General features: G+C 44.5%; 1 protein-coding gene across 1 annotated transcript in view; it reads left to right on the top strand.

Moving 5' to 3' along the window:
* Window positions 1–18,520, top strand: part of LOC121914285 (fibulin-7-like) — a 106,210-nt gene that overhangs the window by 5,693 nt on the left and 81,997 nt on the right. The window contains exons 3-5 of the mRNA XM_042437576.1: window positions 2,502–2,611; window positions 10,428–10,468; window positions 12,534–12,699. The gene's annotated coding sequence lies outside the window, so the exon portion shown is untranslated. The remainder of the gene's footprint in view (window positions 1–2,501; window positions 2,612–10,427; window positions 10,469–12,533; window positions 12,700–18,520) is intronic.

Here is an 18,520-nt window from a genome sequence, read left to right on the forward strand (position 1 = left end):
TTGCAGGGTTTAAAAACCAAAGAAACCACTTGTGCCTTAGAACATTTTGTGTGAATGTGGGGGAGAAACCGGACCACCTGGATCCTGGACTGGACTTGGTTGTTAGCTCCGATCCTGAGCCTCCTTTTCGGCCCCAGTCCTGGACTGCAATGGCAGGAGCTTCTCCCACAATTGTTGCCAACCCATCTCCAGACTTGCCTTGGTCTCTTGACCCCCAGGACTCAGACATCTGGCCCCCTTGGACTTGCCTGGCAGGCGTCTTGGAAGCTTTTAGGGACTCATGTGCTGCCATATTTCCCTTCCCCTTCCCCTCCTTATTTTTAATGCTGCAAGAGATTAACTTCTTTGAAATCTGCCCCAAACTGGACTCTGGAGAAGGTTTGTGGGGGAATCCAGCCAGGTATGCTTTTGGGGGGGGGGGGGGACCCATGGGTTTGCTGAAGAATCCAGGGGGACAATTTGGGATGGAGGAAGAACAAGAGAGATGGCTATGGCCTCTTTGCCATTTCCTCCACTTTGCCCAAACATCTGGACTCAAAAGGGACAGGAGCACCCAAAGAGTAAGACTTTTTTTTGCAGGGGGAGGCTGGACAAATCTCCTCTTCCACCCCAAAATCAGCATCTTCAGCTGGCAACCACTATGGTGACTTCAGTAGCCAAGCCCCAAGCCAGGCTTGTGGGTGCAGGGACAGCCTTAAATTAAATTTTTCTCTCTCCTCATCCGCTCTTGAACAGTTTGTGCCTTCTGTACTGTGAAAGCCATTTTACCCTTTTGTCATTGTCATCGTCATCATAATAATTATTATTATTTGTGTATTTTGTTGCTCAGAGCCTTGCCAAACCTCCTTCCCAAAGCTGGCTGTCAACAGGGCCACTTGCTATATATATATATATATATATATGGTTTTCTTAAGCAACCTTGAATCCCACTGGGGAGAATGGTGGGATAGAAATCCAATAAATAAATAAATATTTGGCCCTCTTTAGTGGCATCATTTAGGACAAAGGTGGGCAACATGAAGCCCTTCTGTTCTCCCCAAGTTGCCTTCTATTTGGCTGTTTAAAGAAAAGGTGGATGATTTCTTCTGGAAGCTTCAAGAAGAAGCAGTTTGCTTTTTAAATAGGGAGCTGGCACCCTGCCCCAGATTGGTAGGTATTTAAAAAGTAGCCGCTTTTGAGTCCCTATGTCGGGAGAAAGGGGGGATATAAGAATGAGGGGTGTATAATAATAATAATAATAATAATACCTGGGTTTTAAAAACAGAATTAAACTTCTTGACACTTTGGAGTTTTCTTCCTATTTTTGGCAGTTGCTGGAGGGCCCCAGTTTCTTCCCCCAATTTGCTGTAGCCTGTCTAGGATTGAGAACCAGCGTGGCTAGTGGTTTGAGTCCTGGGCTACAACTCTGGAGACCAGGCTTTGAATCCCCGCACAGCTTGGCCGAGTCACACTCTCTCAGCCTCAGAGGAAGGCAGTGGCGACCAACAAACCTTTTAGACAAAACCCCCATGGTAGGTTCACCTTAGGTTCATCCTAAATCAGAAGCCGCACAACAACCAATGGCTAGGATTTCCATTTGAAGGGCAGTTTGGCTTTCGCCAGGAATGACCCCAGACATTTGCTGGCTGAGACAGACCATTAAATAGTATGTCCAACCCAAGTCAGGGTGTGTAAGTACCAAAAGCCAAACGAATTCCTTTGGTATATGAGGCAGAGAGACCCAGGCTGCATCTGCACTGCAGAAGTAACATGGTCCATGGTGCAGAATCCTGGGATTTGTAGTGTGTTGTGGCACCAAAAGCTCTCTAACAGAGAAGGCTAAATGTCTCACAAAACTGCAAATGCCAGCCGTGTCAAGCTGCATTATTTCTGCAGTGCAGATGCAGCTCCAGAAACTCCTGCCTCTCATTACTTCCAGTACGTAATAATAATATTAATAATAATAATAATAATTACTATCCAATAAAATAAATGTCCAGTTGCTGCCCTTTTGTACTGCCGCCTGAGGTACAGTATTTCCTTCGCTTTGCCTATTACCAGTAAGGCCAGGGCTTCGCTTTGCCTGGGAGTGCTGGCTGTTTAGTTGCTGTCCTTGGAAAAGGCAAGAAATGTCTCTGTTTTGCTGCATGGCCCCTTCTTCTCCCTTCTCTCCCTCCTCATTCCGGTTAGCACTTTGAAACTGGTGCTTCTCTGGCTAAGAAATAGCACTGATTTTATTTTTTTTTTACTTTTAACAAAGTGCCAGTTTTGAACACTCAGCAATACCAGGTCGGGAGGGAGGGAAAAAAGTAATGTCCTTTTCTCAAGTACAATACCTGGAAAACCTGTGTTTTTATAGATATATGTGTGTGTGTGAGAGAGAGAGAGAGTTGCGTGTTTTTTGGAATGAAAGCTACAACAGAACTTTTAAATATCTTGGTTTAAAATTCGTAATAAAATGCAAATATTCTGCCAGACTCCTTGCCTTTCCCTTCGGTCTGACTTCTGTGGCGGCTTTAAAGGTTTTTTGAGGAAGTGACCAACAAGAATTATCTCAGTAGGAGATAACTGAGAAAAATGATAAGGAGATGTCTTCAAGCTGTGATAGCCACCAAAATGCCATCAAAGTAAGGTTCGTGCAACTCAAAAGGGAGATTGATCTTGAGTAGATTTACCTCCTCAATTTGACTGTTAAGGGTATGTGTTTATGCATATTTACACAAGAGTAAGATTTACTAAATACAGATCAATTTCCTTCTGAGTAAACAAGTCAAAGATTAATTGTCTGGAAGGAAGAGTTTTAAGAGTGTTATTCCCAGGGGGTTAAATTTTGATGAAAAGGCGTGTTTTTAATTAGATGTTAATTTGCACCCGACGAATTGAACCAATTACCCAGTGTTTCAGGCATCGGAGGAGGAAAACAGATCTTCCCTTGATAATGGCTTGTAAAAGGTAACACGCCGGCCCTGCAAACTGCAAGTCCCATCAAAACCAAATCTTAAATGCTTAAATTATTGCATTGATGCTGTACAGGGTGAGCCTTCCTTAGCCAGAATTCAGAAATCCAGCATATTCCAAACTCCGAAATGGTCCAGGTGGGTGACTGACGTACTGACCCCCTTTATTTTTTCATGGTTCATTGTACACAAACTTTGTTTCATGCACAAAATTATTTAAAAGATTGTGTATATAGTGGTCCCGCCACATTCAATGGGGTTCAGGGAGAAGGACCCCAATGAATATGGGGAAACCGCAAATACAAAGCACTTTTCTTTTAACCTGAGAGAGCACCTCTCTAGGAAATTCAAGGTCCTCCAGTGCAACTTTGTGGTCAGCATCTGCCAGAGGTTGACTATAGAATCATGTTGAAGCACCTACAAATGCCTGGGAAAGTATTTTCTCTAGGAACTTCTAGGTCCTCCAGCACAACTCTATGCTCGACTTTTGGCAGTGTTGCACTGGAGGACCTAGAGATTCCTAGATAATTCCAGTGCAATGCTTTGGAACATCGAACACAAGCAGAAAATTGCACAAAATTCTTGCTGTTCTATTACGCTTCTTAAGGGGGTTCCCCAACTGTCAAGAAACCCATTTTTCAAGCAGGGGATGAATAACTGCAAATATTTTCCCCCCACAGTAGTGTGGCTATGTCCCCAAAAGAGATCCGCTTACACTATTTCACTCAGCCGTTTGCAAAGGCAAGGAGATAGATGTAGAGAAGGGAGGCCCAGCTGATTTTCATGCCCTCCTTCCTTCCTGGTCTGGTGGCTACTTGAGTAACAACAGCTCTTTCCATTTCCTGCGTAACCCCTTCTTCTTCACCAGCAAGCAATTGTGAAATAATGACCCTCTTCCTGATGTTTCTTCTCTTATATCCTTTGGTTCTCTACCATTTTCCCCACTTCGTCTTTGCAGATCTCTATAGCTCTTGGCAGGAAAGATCTTGTATATTAATGACACTATTCAAAGTTGGGTGCTTGGGAGCCCTGGAGTAGCACCCAGAACATAACCCTCTTTGGGCAAATATGGAAGCTCCCCTTCCAGGCCCCACAAAGGGAACTTGTGGCTCCGAGTCCCAGCGGTTGTGCCTAAAGTTGAGTCACAGAGGTAATGACCCCGAGGCCTTTTCCCCAATTTGGGACACAAGAAAGCTCACAACAGTTGAACATAGGCTGCTGGTAGAACCAACTGGTTTGAGTGCCAGACTACAGTTCCTGAGACCAGGGTTCAAATCCCCACTCAGACATAGAAATCCACAACAACACATAATGAGATGCCTTGGAGATGGAACCCAATAGCCTGAAGGTAATTTTATACAGTATTTAGAAGTCCTCCATAGCTGGAAAGTCAAATTAAAATCATCACTGCTCAAGGGAAAAAAAAAACCTGAAGGTGAGAAGAAAGCACAAAACAGCCCAGCTAGGACTGACTATTTGATGACTACAGAATGGAGTTTATTTGGGATTGGAGCATGAGAAAGGCTTGGTGTATGTTGGAAAAACACAGTGCTGGCTGCATGGATTTCTGAACTGGAGCATGGCACACACATGCTTGATTTTGTTGAAGTTCATACACAAACACACACACACCCTTCAGTTTTAATTTGAGGTGGTAACAAAGGCTGTTCTGTAGCTGCCAAACCCTTGGGAAACGATGGTCAGCTGCAAGTGTAAGGCCAGGCAGTTGTTTAAGGCTGTTAAAATGGTGCTGTCCTTGGAAAAGAAAAGGGAAGGTAGATTGGGAAAGACACTTGTGTACAAAGCCTCTCATGCCCAGTGTCTGTGGGGATGAGGCCAATGTCAACAGAGGAAGATGTGGCCTTTCCACATCCCCAAATGGCTCATGTGAAAAGGCGTTTTGGAGAAGAGGGGCTCAACGCAGTTAGATGTCGCAATGTTCCTCGCACTTCTCATGTAGTAGTGGAAGTAGTAGTTTTCTTTATGCCTTGAAGTCACACTATCTGTTTACTAATGCTTGGACCAATAGGTAAAAAGTATAACATGGAATACAGTAAATCACATATACATCTAGAATGCTTTGAAAATCCACCATGCCAGTGTTGTAAAGCAGTTTGAGCATTGGACTCTGGAGACCAGGGTTTGACTGCCCGCTCTGTCATGAAAACCCATTGAGGGACCTTGGACAAGTCACACACTCACAGCCCCAGAAAAAACCCTGATGGGTTCACCTTAGGGTCACCGTAAGCTGGAAACAAGTTCAAGGCACGCAAGAACAACTAAGATTAAAACACTCCCAACTGAAGCTGTCATTAGATAAGAACATCCCCAGAACAATCAATTGCAATGTCAGCAATACATTTTGTCCAAATTTTCATGGCCGCCAAAGCAAAGAAGAGAAACTTTTGTGAGTTATACAGTACAGCCGGCATCAGGAGATTGAAAATAAAACCTTTTCTGATGCACAAATAAAAGCCCAAAAATCTAGTTCTTGGTTCAGAACAAATTAGTTAATGAGGGAAATCCTCAATTTCTAGAGCTCCAAAATACATAAATGGCGAGCAAAAAGAGTAAGAACATACCTGGCATTCATTATGACAGTAGGCATGATTTGAAAACAAAGGGCAGTAAAATTTTGCCTAAGATTTCAGTTTTGTTTAGTAACTAGCTTTGTACAAAAATTGAAAAACCAAGGTCATGATCTACTCAGAGCATTTGAAAATGCTCTAAAGTGCTTTAAAAACATTATAGGGCTTGTTTTTTTTTTTAAAAAAGTCCATCACAAAGCCAGCATGGAAGAAAAGTCTACTTTTGCATATGATATTGACAAAAGAGAAAAGAAGGTACAAGGTTAACATAATCCTCAGATGTTGCCACTCCATTGCATCACAAACAAAATCATTTTTTCCACTAAACTGGTCCTGAGACAACTTTCCTTGGTGTCTTCTAAGGATGTCCCTTTGGTTAAGATGCCCATGTTCTAAATACTTGTATTCCAGTCAGTCATCTAACTGTAGTGGAACTGGAAATCTCCAGTATGAAGCAATGTATAGTTTTCAGGTTGTATAATTCAAACAACTCTCAGTTTCCTCCTGCCGTCACAATCTGTCAAGATCTCCCTCCAAGAAGTGTCTTTGGATGGGTTGATGTTTGATCATCAGGTATGGCCTTCAGGCTCCATGATCATGACTTCATCAGGACTGTCCACAGCCGTGATTTGTCTGCTGATCTTTGCTCACTGCTTGCTAGGGTGGGTTGGCGCACGCAACACACTGCTGTTGTTGCATCAAACAACCAAGAAGGACCTGCAAAGAAAGGGAAGCAGCCAAAAAGACAAACCAGGGTCCAGAAGCTTGCTGTGGGCTTGGCACTGAGGAAGAAAACTTCCCAAGAAGTCCTGCAAAAGAAATAATTTTTTAAATGGCCCCAGAACAACGTCTGAACAGGAGCCGTCTTGTGGCTGATGCTTGCAAAAGTTACTTTTCTAGACTCTATTTAATTCCAGATGAGTAATTTGGGGAAATTATTATTATTATTTTATTGTATTTTATTTTTGTCAAAGAGCAACATAGCCCAATGTTGTTGTGGTACATGGGAAGGAGCCAGCATGGCATAATAGTTTAAGTATTGGACTATAACTCTGGAGACCAGGATTCGACTCCCAACTCGGCCATGAAACCCACTTTAGTGACCTTAGGCAAGTCACACTCTCTCAGCCTCAGATGATGGCAATGGTAAACCTCTAAACAAATTGGGTCAAGAAAAACTCATGATAGGTTTGACTTAGGGTCACCATAAGTCGGAAATGACTTGAAGGCACACAACAACAGCAAATATGGACTTTGCTGGAAATCCCTTGCACCAAGCAAGGCTAACCGGTGGATTCTGGGCATTAAAGTCTGAAAGAAATGAATATATTCGAGCTTTGGCACTGATCTCTCCAAAGGAGATGAAAGAAAGCTTTCCTATCCAAGGCTTTGGACACAGCTCTGGTCAGGAATAGTCAGGCCATCATTGGGTCAGGGGCAGAAAGAGCCAGCGTCGCATAGTAGTCTGTGTATTGGACTACAACTTTAGAGACCAAGGTTCGATTCCCAGCTCGACCATGTAAACCATTGGGTGACCTTGGGTAAGTCACAATCTCTCAGCCTCAAGGGAAGGCCATGACAAACCTCCTCTGAGCAAACCTTGCCAAGAAAACCCCAGAATGGGTTCGCCTTAGTCCCTTAACTCCAGGGCCTTTTCTCACCAGGAGCCCACTTGAAAAGTGCCTCCTTCCCCGGTGATAATCTCTCTGTCTGCCCAGCAAAGAAGGAGACCTCCCATTCCCTTACTACAGCATTCGAGGGAAGGAAAGCATGTCCCGAATCAACATTTGCACCAGTTTTGAGGCCACAGGGCTTCCAAGGTGCCTCCAAACCCTGGCCAGATGTGCCTGCCTACCAGCTGCTTTTTTCCCTTTGGATCTGAGGAGCTTTGCTTCTGCCTGCTGCAGCTTGCTGGGCTTTCTTCTCCCCCCCCCCCACTTCCACCCCCACAAGCACCATTCAGCCGAGATTCCAGTTTTTCTCGTTCTTCCCATAGATGACTAAAAGCGATAGAAGCTTTTCTAGGCTTCCCACCATGCCTGGATGATGCCATCACCTTCCCAAAAAAAGAGGTCTGGGTGTAAGCCTGTCCTCAGAATAGCAAAAGCAATGGAGGCTGCATTTGCACTGCAGAAATAATGCAGCTTGACACCCCTTTCACTACCTTGGCTCCATGCTATCAAAATCTGGGATTTGTAATTGCGAGATATTTAGCCGTGTCTCTTGGAGAACTCTGGTGCCACAACAAAGCACAAATCCCAGAATTTCATTGCATTGAGCTATAGCAGGTAAAGCGGTGTCAAGCTGCTTTATTCCTGCAGTGTGACAGTAGCTGAAGCAGCACAGTATGGTACTTGGAAATATCTTCCATGCATTCAGTGCATTCTACGCATTACTTGGTGTTTATTCGCAAGTAAGCATGCATAGGATAGATAGCATGCCCGTCTTTGCTATTCCTGGGAGGGCTCAAGGACAATCACTGTCCTAATAAATCTTTTTGTCTGCACTTGATCGTTTAGTACATTCCTGATGGGTAATTTCTAAGAAGACTCAACTACTTCAGTCTAAGAAGACTAAACTTTTACCAGTTCATTTTGCAGGGCTTTAGTCCCACATATCCAAGTCTTGCAAGAGCTCAAAACATCCAGTTGATGTTCCAGGGTCCATGAACTGGTTTCCCTTTTTTTTTCTTCTTCTTTTCTTAGTATTTGTTTTATTCTGGAACAAAAATAAAAATAGGTCCACTCTAGGTGGGGTTAGCAACTACATTTAAACCTGGCTCCGTGAACAAGGCACACAGATACATGCCAGGTATACCTTTCTTACTCCCAGGAGATGGGATTCTTCTGCCTTCCTCACCCCCTGCAGCTTGACAAGAGTGAGGGATTATTTCTTTGCCAAGTAACTCAGGAAGGCATGGGATTAGGTTTAGTCTAGCTGGGACTAACCAATGGGATTCCACCCAATAAGAACTAATCAGATTATTGCCACTTTACTGCCCGATGTGCGCGGCCCGAAGGGTCTGATGGCCACTTTGATACAGAGCCATGTGACCTCTGAGTTACAAAGAAACGACTTCCCTTCTTTCCAGGTTTCCTTCATGCACTCTTAACTTCCATGCCCCATGTCCAGCGGAGAAGATAGCCTGAGGATTAGTCACTCCCTGTCTCAACCCAAAAGAGAGCAAGTTATCTTATCTCTCCATATTTGTGTGGGATGGGGATGAAGAGGGAGGCAAAGGCAAGGGAAGGAGCCAAGCATTTAAGCCAGGAGCTTGGAATGAGCCTCATCAGCTGGTGTTGCTATGCAGCCTCTGGGCTCCTCCAGCTCCTTTCTGACCAGGCCTGCGAAAAGTTGTGTTGCTCTGCCCATGCGTTTGCAAGGCAGGCCTGGAAGACAGAAGCAGCGCCTGCTGCTGTGGATCAACCTCTTCTTGTGTGAGGTGCATAGACTCTTAGAGTTGGAAGAGATTCCAAGGGCCATCCAGTCTAACTCTTGTTCTGCCATGCACGAACTCTCAAGCAAGGCATACCTGACAGGTGGCCATCTAGCCTCTACTTAAAGACCTCCAAAGACGGAAATTCCACCACTCTCCAAGGGTGCATCTTCCACCATCGAACAGCTCTTACTGTCAGAAAATTCCTCTTAATGTTTATATGAACTCTCTTTTCCTGTAGCTTGCATCCATTGCTCCAGGTCCTGTTCTATGGAGCAGCAAAAAACAAGCTTGCTCCAGTCTCAATATGACATCAAATACTTTAACATGGCTGTCATGTCATCTCTTAACCTTCTCTTCTAAACATACCCAGTACCGTAAGTTTCTCTTCATAGGGCATGGTTTCCAGGCCCTTCACCATTTTGGTCGCCCTCCTCTGGACATGCTCCAGCTTCTCAACATCCTTTTTGAATTGTCTACAAGTGTTTGCTATATATACGGGGGGGGGGGGGGGGCACACAGAGAAGAGCTAGTTCATCAGTTTCCTTGATCTTGTCTTGATCGGTTGAGTGAAGTCAACAGCACTCTTGGTTTTTATTTATCTTTAGGTGAGGCACTGATTCAGGGTTTCTTCTAGGCCAGTGAAACCAGAGTCAAATGAAGCCCTGGAGCCGAGGATCTGAGAGAAGCAGCTCTGGGGTTCTTTGCAAAAGTTTCCTTTCCTTTTGGCTATGCCTACACTTTTGTTGGCGATAGGCATCTCAGCCTGTTCACTTTAATTTGCTTTGCTTTTCATAACTGGTTAGCAGGCACGTTTTCATGGCCCCAGACAGTCTGAAAGGAAGAACTCAGAAACTGCACTGCTGGGATGAGGAGCGAAAGCTCCTGACAAGAAGCTGAACACAAACAGCAATGTCAGCGCTGCAAAAATTGTGTGCAGAGGCTGATCGCAGCAAACCCAGGAGAGAAACAGGGTGGGGGATCTTCATCTTTGCAGAATAATGCAGGTATCTATGCATGCACCACCATCTCAGTCCCCACACTTTGGTTGTCTAGGGTTGCACACTTTTTCACCTGTCCAGAAGGGGTTGCCTTTCTATCCTGCAACACCACTTTGGAAGAGACAGAGAGTTTCATTATATTCTATCTGGGGTTTCCCATTCAAGTCGCACACAAGTCATAGAAAATGAGGTCAACCTCCAGAGAAAAAGGCCACATTGTGCATTTTAATTCCTGCTCACAGTTTTTATATGACCGTGTGGCAGGGAGAGCAAGAGAAACGGAGAGCTGTGTGGGACGGAGGCCAAATATGAGCCAACTCTCCCTATTAACCAGGCTTATGCTGAGTCTGCCTTAACTGCTCAAAAGTGACTCAGGTGTTTTCTGCAAAGTTTTCACTTTTTCAACAAGAGATGCATGTGTGTATGTGTGTGTGTTTGCCATTGTTGATTTCTTTCTCTCACGCAGACATCTTGGTGACAGCCGATGTGGCCAGGAGCCACGCAGAGGTAACTCAACTTTCAATCCTTGATGTCAGTTTACACAAGACCTGTTTGCAAAGAGGGTGTATTTGGGGGCTCCTAGAAATCCCATTTTCTGATTGGTAGACAGGGTTGGAACACCCTCACGTTTTCCAGGGGATGAATTTATTGCAGTCTCAACACTTTCTGGTTTCCCATTTCCCCAGTGCCTAATTTATAGTGGATCTTGGCTATCTCTCAACTGTGGGGTACTGCAAGCATTGTGCATGTCTGTTTCTCTCTCTCTCCCCCAAAAAAAGACTTTGACATTTTATTTGATGGAAGAGCTTCTTTAATCAGTTATCCAGAGAACCCCCCGTGTGACTAGATTATTATTATTTTAATAATTGTTGCAAGGATTGTAAAATATTGGCAGCCAAACAGCAACAAAGTGGAAAAGAAATAACATTTGCAAGAGGATGCGAACGTTATCTACCTAGGGAATGACAAATGGTCCTGGGGGCGCAGGACGGGATTGAAATGTGAGCAAATAATGAAATAAAATGAAACAAAAACAATAGCTCACGGCCAATTTGGGAACAAGGAACTGACACTGACCCAAGAGAAGAAGCTAGCCAGTTTGAATCAGTTTCTAATCACAAACTGGGAGGTTATCCGCAATGCAATGCCAGGAACCTTTGGACAACCTGTCAAATGTGACCAGGGACCCTTTCCCAGTAGATAAGACCCCCACATCCTGTAGTTTGGACAAGACACCTTTTTACACTACACAGTTATAGCACTATGACTCCATTTTCAATGAGATGGTAATATCATGTGGAATCTCTGCTTCTTTTATTGAGACCCACAAAGGCTGAGAGGGAGAAGACTGGCACAGGATGCAATTCTCCATGGTCCCTATGTTTGCAGGTATGAATGTGCTGGATAGTGGAAAGAGTGGAGAATTCGTGACAGGTCCCAGGAGGCTTCTTGGCCAGTGTGCCTCCTCTTTCTGCAGCTTTCCTGCACCCTGAGTCATGCAGCAAAGTGGCCTGAGTCACTCAGCAAAAATAGGGAACAGAGGCCAAGAAAGAGAGGGAGGCAGGGCGAGAGTGCATTTCCTAAGGCCACTCGGTTCAGGGCTAAGGGGGAACGTCAACGCAAGAACAAACTCAGACACATTCACCCCTAGACAGACAGATTTGTATGCCCCTTTGGATCCCAGTATTGGGGAAAACATGAGCTATCAGTTCCTCCTCCTTATCTCCCCTTCTTTAGTTCTATCTGATTTTAGAATGGTTTTATTGTGTAAAGTGCTGTTCTCCCTTATTTATATTAGTTTTATATATTTATATGCTTTTAAAAAGTACATACTGACTTTTTAAAAGAATGATTTACAAAGAATAACAGGCGGGCAGACAAAGGAAGGGAGGAAGGAAGGAAGGAGAGAGAGAGAGAGAGACAAGAAAGAAGAGTGAGAGAGGAAGGAAGGAAGGAGAGAGGGAGAAAGTAAAGAGAGGGAGTAAAGGAGGAAGAAGGCAGAAAGGAATGAAAGAAGGAGAGTGAGTGTGAGAGAGGGAGGAAGAAAGGCAGGAAGGGTAGTACTGTATAGGATGTGAGCATGAGCTAAACGTACACATTGGTATAAGCTGACTGTTACTTCCAAAAACATACTTTTTTGAAGGAAGTGTCTATTTAAAAAAAAAAATCTGTTCACGAATACCAAAAGTAGAACTTCGGACCATTGAATAATAGTGAATTTTTCTCTTTCCCAACCTTGGAGCAGAATTCTTTTGGGAACAGTAAGAGCACACAGAATCCAACTACATTGACCATTAGTTAAATTCCATGTCTCAGGATGACAGTTTAAAGAATGTGTGGATCTACAAAGATCAATTGTTTTTCTAAGCCAATTCAGAAACCTTGTAATGCATCATACTAAAAAAGGAATAACTGATGAACATTCCATATCCTATGACAATGGGAGGCATTGTCAGGACTGTTGTTGTTGTTGTTGTTGTTGTTGTTGTTGTGTGCCTTCAAGTCATTTTAATTCTATTTTAATGTACCTTTTTGTATGCTTTTAACTGTACTGTTTTTTTAATATTGTAAGCTGCCCTGCTTCCTAGTTTTGGAAAACAATTGCTGACCACCTTTCAAAGATTGCTGAAGCCAGACTCTGGCTCCATCCACTTGATGTCCCTTCCATAGAAGATGGCACCTGCCCTGCCCTCTCCATAACCTTGGCGTGAAACCTTGCAAAGCTCAGCATGGAAAAGGTGAGTCTGGGGATTCAGCCGAGATGAAACTGGGTGTGAAACTGCAAGGAGCAAAACATGTAGGAGGCCTGTGCTAGATTCTCGTCATCTGGAGCTGCTGGTGTCAGGAAGAACAAGACTCTGTGTGTCTGCAGGGGGGAAAGAGAGCCTTCCTTCTGGCTTCGGGCAATGCTGGGTATTTCCATATTGCTCCTCCTGAGTCACTTGCTTGCAATTACCCACCAGGCGTTTCAGAGCCAGCAGACACTTGTTCTGCCTGCTCCAGGGCGAGGAAGATGCTCTGCATCTAATCCATCCTTCAAGTGACGCCTTCCAGAAGGTGCCCAAGTTCCCTCAGTTCAGCTTTTGTGAAGGAATTACCAGGCCTCTTGTTGGGCAACGTTTCCAGTCCAAGTGCCAAAAGGAGAGAGATGGAGGCAGGGAGGGAAAGAGAGAAGGGGGTTATCCTATTCAGCCTTTGCTAATCTCCCAAGTGGAAAAGGCTCAAAAGGATCACTCGTATAAACAAAGCAAGTGCGCAGACTTGTTTGCACGGGGCAGCAGCTGGGTGGTGACTTTGCCATGCCTTGACCCACCTCACCCACCACCAAGGTGCAAAGCCTCTGAAAGGAGTCGGGGAAGAAAGCATTTTTGTGGTTGAGAAGGGTGGACTGCCTTCCATGACGACTGGCGGTTCCTGTGGGGCAGCGAATCAAGGCCAGCCTCTGGCTAGCTTTAGAGGAGCTGTCCAGAGTGCTGAATCCATGTAGAAATGGAATTCAGCACCATGGAGAGGAGTGTTAAAACCTGGAGTGGATTCGGTGCCCCAGTGACCTGACTGCTCTCCAGCTGCTCCCAGTTGTGTTGAAACCTGAACTGGATGGTCAGATATGTCCCCAAAGGCCTTCCCTTTGGAAGAAAACGGTGAAGATTTTGGCTTGAATCTGATTGACTTGTCCTCACTCATTAAACCCAATGAATGGACTTAGAGTAAGGCAATGACAAACTCATTCAGAATAAATCTGACAGTGTTGTGTAGTGGTTTGAACATTGGACTATGACTCTGGGAAATCTGGGTTCTAATCCCTGCTCAGCCATGGAAACCCACTGGGTGCCCTTGGGCAAGTCACACTCTTCAGCCTCAGAGGAAGGCAAGGGCAAGCCTTCTCTGAACAAACATTGCCAAGAAAACCCCATGATAGGTTTGCCTTAGGGTCACCATAAATTGGAAACGACTTGAAGGCACACAACAACAACCCCCACCACTTAGAAAGATTAGAAATCATGTATGGTTTGTTAGGTTGATTTTATTTTATTTTTCCCTCTGAGGGCAGCTTACAGCAAATCAAAACAAAGGGCAGCAAAAATCTTTATTATACAAACATTAAATAAAACAATTAAATAACCACTCTATAAAAATCACAAAATTAAAACAGCCAAATACCGATTTAAAATGCAGATAAAAAGATTAAAGCACAGCACACCTCATCAGAAGGTCTTGGCTCATGAGTCAAGAGCCAACGGCCTGCCTAAATTAAAAAATAAATCTTTGCCTGCCAGTGAAATGTGGGAGCAGACACCTCTCCTGCATCCTCACCAAATATGATTTTGATGGCAGTGGGATAGAAAGCTCTCCCTGAAGATCTTAAAAGTCAAGCAGGTTTATATAGGGAGATACCATCTTTCAGATCATTTGGACTCAAGCAAACAGGGCTTTAAAGGGCATAACCAGCACTTTAAATTTTGTCAAGATACAAACCAGTAACCAGTGAAGCTTTTTCAACAAGGGAGTTAGAGGTTTCCTATTACCAGACCTATTAACAATCTGGCCACAGCTTTTTGCATTCACTGGCATCTCCACAAACATTTCCAGAGGCAGTTCCACATAGAGTGTAGGAGTTTGCTTCCCATATTATTCTGGGGTCAAGGTGTCCCTGCAAGCAATAGCAATAGCAGCTTCATTTATATACCGCTTCATACTGAACTAAGCAGTCTCTAAGCAGTTTACAACTGTAAGCTAACTATAAGCAAACCATGTAGCCAGAACTAATTTGTCTCATTAAGGGGAGGGGGGTTCTTTCTGTCTTGAGAATCATTGAATCCTAGATTTGGAAGGGACCCCCAAAATTCATGAAGTCCAACCCCCTGCTTAGTGCAGGAAATCCAGCCAGAGCATTGCCATCAGAAGGTCTCTTTTTGCAGACACCCAGAGAGGAAGACTCCACTACCTCTGTAGAGAATTAGTTCCCAACCTTTGGTCCTCCATATGATTTGGTCTTCAGCACCCATAATTCCTGACTGTTGGCCAAATTGTCTGAGGCTTCTGGGTGCTGAGATCCAAAACAAATGGAGGAGCAAAGGTTGGGAACTACTGCTGTAGGCAATTGATTCCACTGGCCATCCTCTCTTACTGTCAAGACATTCCATGTAATGTTCAATTGAAAGCTACCTTCCTATAACTTCAAGGCATTAAAATCATATAGCTGGAAGAGACCACAAGGGCCACCCAGTCCAACTCCATTCTGCCATGCAGCAACTCACATTCAAAGCACCCCAAACAGATGGCCATCCAGTCTCTGTTTAAAGACCTCCAAAGAAGGAGACTCCACTACACTCCGAAGGAGTGTCTTCCACTGTCAAACAGTTCTTACTAATGTTCCTCCTAATGTTGAGATAGAATCTTTTTTCCTGTAGCTTGCATCCATTGTTCCGGGTCCTATTCTCTGGAGTAGCAGAAAACAAGTTTGCTCCATCCTCAATATGACATCCCTTCAAATACTTAAAAAGGGCTATCGTATCACCTCTTAACCATTTTTTCTCCATACTGAACAGCCCCAGCTCCCTAAGTTTCTTCTCATAGGGCTTCATTGACCCTTCACCATTTCAGTTGCCCTCCTCTGGACATGCTCCAGATTGTCCATATCCTTTTTGAAGGACCAGATCCTACCCGCTGGGGCAGCAGAGAACAGGCCTGTCCCTTCCTTAAAGAGAGCAACTATGTCTCTCCTCCATCTTCTCTCCATCAGGCTGAGCATCACTTTCCTAAACCCAAATGGATCCACCTGCAAGGCGAGGAAGACCTGGCAAGCTGCCCAAGGAGTGATGTGCAGAAACTATTGAGAAACATTGGCAATCAGAATATTCTCTGTGGAGTCAAGAGTATGCATGAATCATAAGAGAGGGGAGACGCCAATCTCATCGAAGAGACTCGGTGTCATGAGAACTGATGAGAAGAACTCGCCCAACCTGGCAGACTCCTTTTTCGATTCATTAGATTCAAAGTGATTGCAAAAGGTTTTGATTATTCCCAGGGTAGCAATGTCAAGCCTGGCATCGAAAGGTGCCATAGCTGTGCCCGCCTGATAAGAGGAAAGTGAAGCACCAGAGTGACTCCAGAAACTGTGGTGGGATTAATCCCAATTAAGTTTCTGAAAAAGCCTGAAAATATTGGGTTCAGTGACTGGAGCGTTGCCAAGGGAAAGACATTTTGGTGGCTTTCGTTGGAGGAAGTGATTAAATCAGGCTTCACAGCAGTAGAGACCCATGCTTGGAAAAGTTACTTTGCAAAGCTGAGATCCTGTTGGGGCCTGAAGTTCTGGCAATGTAGTTATGAATCCAGGATGGCACCAGCTACCAGCTGGGTGATGGAGCCGTCCCAGTCCCCCCCCTGCCATGCTGAGGTTGTTTGAGTTGTGAGGGTGAAGCTACACCTGGTGCCATCTTGCTAAGCCAGGCAACAGCTTTTGCACAAAGAGATCCTGGATTCCTCCTAAATGAACATGAGAGCAGATGGGCACTGGAGCCAATTGTCTAGAGAGATGGAGGACAAAGGATCTTGGAGATGTCTCATCCACAAGGTTGCCATGTGTCAGAATCGACTTGAAGGCAGTTAACAACAAATGTTGATGATGCATGCCAGGAACAGGATGCTGCCCACGGTCTCCAAAAGAAGATGCAGAGCTGTGGAGCAGCCCCTGATGATCCCTGTGCATCTTCACCATCAGCGCCTCATGACTCTTATGATGATGACACACCAGTATCCATGTTGCAAGAGCACCCGGCACATTGTCTGCCCAGCTTAATGACCCTGTAGGCGGGACCAATTATTATTAGTAGGCTCCCAATGCATTAACGTGACTGCAGGCCTTCAGGCTACTTGCAGGGAGGTCATTGGAAGGTTCAAAGAGTCCCCTGCAGACAAGAGCTACCTCAGCAGCAATGGGAAGGGATCCTTTGCCTGGCCACTTGGAAAGATCCTTTGCTTTGTGGATTTCATGTTGCTGACTATAGTGATTGCAAAGCATTGAGCCATGGCAGTTAAGGCAGTGTCAAACTGCATTAATTCTGCAATGTAGATGCAGACTAACTCCACTAAGCTCCAGCCCCTTCCCCTTAGATCACATCCATTGGGTGTGAGGGAGAGGAGACGGAGGAATCATGCCCTTCCAATTAGACTCAGGCAAAAGCAAACTGCTGCAGCCTCTTCTAGTTTCTGTGTTCTTCCTCAACAATAACCTTTGCCATCCTGACCCCACTCTGATGTTGCTTGGCTGCGTGCTTGGTCATTTTCATCTGAGAAATGTTGGAGAATATGGAAGCATTGCCTAACCTGGTCATAGCTGGAACCTTTCCTACAAACTATCATGTAAGCGCTGCTTCTGCGGGAACAGGCCTGCCTTTCTGTAATCCCAAGAAAAGTAACTTTTCCAAGTCCTGGCATTATGTCAACTCCGTCTTAAAAACCTTCTCGCGTGACAAGTGTTAGCAAGAGTGTCAGAGAGTTTATAGTATATTGCTCATCGAGGCTGTAGGTTGCTGATTCCTCTTGCAAATGAACTATCCGGTGAAACTATCCTGTTCTGAATCACAAAAACATCATCTGCTCCATAAACTCAGTGAAAGTCTTTGGCTTTGCCAGTCAGCGCTGCGATTCGTTATCGCGAGTGTTAATTATTTCTATTAATTACAGACTCCTCGAGGGGACATGATGTCATTGCGTGGATACACGGGCTGAGAGCGTTTGGAAGAATAAGCCTGGCTTTTTCTCATTTCTTGGCTTGGCAGAAAGGTCTTTGCGTTTGCAGGTGTATTCAATCTGTGCCAAACCGAATGAGTGCCTCTTATTTGCCCAGTATTTCCTCCACCCATTTCTTTGCAATACTTTGACCTGGAGGATGGTTAGGGCTTGGAGCCTTTGATTTCAAGGGGGTGGCAGTGATGGTTTAAATCTGCCCTGGTGTTTTAATCTGAATTCTAAAGGAGTTAGCCAATGTGCAGAACTGATGGCTATGTCCCTGATGGTGCATCACTTCAGATTCCTCCTTTAAAGTTTGGGATTGCTCCTCTGTGGAGATGGAGGTCGCCAGGCCACTGCTATTTTCATCAGATTTACTGCTCCCCAGTTCCCCAGTTTTGGAATTGTGAATTAGATGCCCTTCTTTGCAAAGCAAGGATGCGTCTTGGGGCCCGGCCTGGGAGAAAGATGGCATATAAATAAAATAAACAAAACAGGTTATTGCCAGCACTGGAAGAATCCTATATTGTCCAGCTTAGACCTACGGTATAAAAAGGATTGGAATTTAGCACTCTTAGACTAACACGGCAAGGAAGACGAGCAAAAGATAATAATACCTTTGAGTTCACAGTGGTTCCCATTTATTTCCTATGTAAATCAAATTATTGAGGCAAGAAGTCATATTCTATCGGCCTATGGTTCCGTTTGGAAAGGATTAATCCAACAGAACAAATAATTGCAGGCAGACTAACTTTGTATTTCAAAGATCAGGATAATATAACTCATGCCCTATGTGCTATTTAAGCATTGGTTAGTGTTTTTGTGCTG

The sequence above is a fragment of the Sceloporus undulatus genome, chromosome 8, assembly GCF_019175285.1.
Source record: "Sceloporus undulatus isolate JIND9_A2432 ecotype Alabama chromosome 8, SceUnd_v1.1, whole genome shotgun sequence".
In the NCBI taxonomy this organism is placed as follows: Eukaryota; Metazoa; Chordata; class Lepidosauria; order Squamata; family Phrynosomatidae; genus Sceloporus; species Sceloporus undulatus.